The 1,719-nt window shown below is 42.3% G+C and overlaps 1 protein-coding gene across 3 annotated transcripts in view; it reads left to right on the forward strand.

The window, feature by feature from the left end:
* Nucleotides 1-1,719, forward strand: part of LOC107703634 (cyclic AMP-dependent transcription factor ATF-6 beta-like) — a 22,281-nt gene that overhangs the window by 11,723 nt on the left and 8,839 nt on the right. The gene's annotated exons all lie outside the window — the stretch shown is intronic.

Below are 1,719 nucleotides of genomic sequence, written 5' to 3' on the forward strand. Positions count from 1 at the left end.
TTCCAGTTCCTGCCAATATCCAGCAATTTCGCACAGCCATTGAAGAGGAGTGGACCAACATTCCACAGGCCACAATCAACAACCTGATCAACTCTATGCAAAGGAGATGTGTTGCACTGCGTGAGGCAAATGGTGGTCACACCAGATACTGACTGGTTTTCGGACCCCGCAATACAGTAAAACTGCACATTTTAGAGTGGCCTTTTATTGTGGCCAGCCTAAGGCACACCTGTGCAATAATCATGCTGTCTAATCAGCATCTTGATATGCCACACCTGTGAGGTGGATGGATTATCTCGGCAAAGGAGAAGTGCTCACTAACACAGATTTAGACAGATTTGTGAACAATATTTGAGAGAAATAGGCCTTTTGTGTACATAGAAAAAGTCTTAGATCTTTGAGTTCAGCTCATGAAAAATGGGGGCAAAAACAAAAGTGTTGCGTTTATAATTTTGTTCAGTGTAGAATAATGTAGACATCAATTTATTTATTTCAATGAATAATCAGATCTTTTTAGTTACTGTCCAACAAGTCAATTCAGAAGAGAAAATAATCCAATGGAATGACGTACCGTTCATTTGTGATGCACATATTTAGTTGGATGAACTAAAACATGGTCGGGGAGAACCTACAGTCAGCCGGTCAATATCACCAAATAAACCCTGAGAGAGTGACCAAGACCAAAAGGGCTTTCGCACGGAGGAACCTTTTCATAGTTCCAAGAACTATTGGCGGCAGTTCCCGCTTTTTGGCGTTCGCACCGCAGGAACTAGAAACAGTTTTAGTTCTAGGAGCTCCGTTTGGGGGAATTAAATCAGCTCCTACTTCAGAGTAGGGTCTAAAACAGTTCTATAGGGATGTAAGTGTACACTAATGGCCAAACGCATACCAAACACCAGCTACCCGGCATTTTTAAATAGCCATTTAAAACCGTTTTCTCCACGAACATGGAAAACAGCGCTAACGGCATTTACCTGTTGTGTGCAGTGTTCTCTTCTCAGCCTCGATGATATGTAACACTGCAAGCTGTCAGAGGAGATTTAGTCAGATTTTCATGCTCTTTCACACACATAAACTGTGCATTTACATTTCATTTCCGTTATCACGAAACCCACCTCACACCACAGGGCTCCAGACTGCGACCAAATGGTCGTATTTTGCGACCATTTTTTTCTGCCGGTGCGACTAATTTTTGTGAGCGGTCGCACTGGCGCGACCACCGCGTTGTCCAACTCGTAAGCGCTGCCATTTCTGTTGCATTTGAGAAACATCAAACGGCAAATGAAACGAAAGTGAAACTAAACCGAGCTACATTTCAGCTGCGTAGTGCGAACCGTTTCTCAGCTCGGACCGCGACGCAAACAAACTTGCCCGAGCTCAGTGAGATCCAGTGAGAAGCGTTTGAATTCGCTGCACAATGATAAGGTTGTTGCGAGATCAACTGAGAATCATTCAAATTCTGCACAGAATTCTGTGTTATAAACAGCGCTGACATACGTCAGGAAACCAGAAGCGGTAACGCTAACTGTAACCATGGTGTTGTGGTAGAAATAGTCTACATCATTCATTTCAGAGTTTGTACAACCTTTTGAGAGAGAATTAAGCACTTTTCAATGGCTTTCAAGCATTTAACACAACTATTTCCAGCAATTTAAAGCTCTAAAATGATCCAGTTTGAATGTTATTTTTAATGGGATGACCAAAATATACTTTGTGGTA

The sequence above is a fragment of the Sinocyclocheilus anshuiensis genome, unplaced genomic scaffold, assembly GCF_001515605.1.
Source record: "Sinocyclocheilus anshuiensis isolate Anshui unplaced genomic scaffold, SAMN03320099.WGS_v1.1 scaffold1212, whole genome shotgun sequence".
NCBI classification, from domain to species: Eukaryota; Metazoa; Chordata; class Actinopteri; order Cypriniformes; family Cyprinidae; genus Sinocyclocheilus; species Sinocyclocheilus anshuiensis.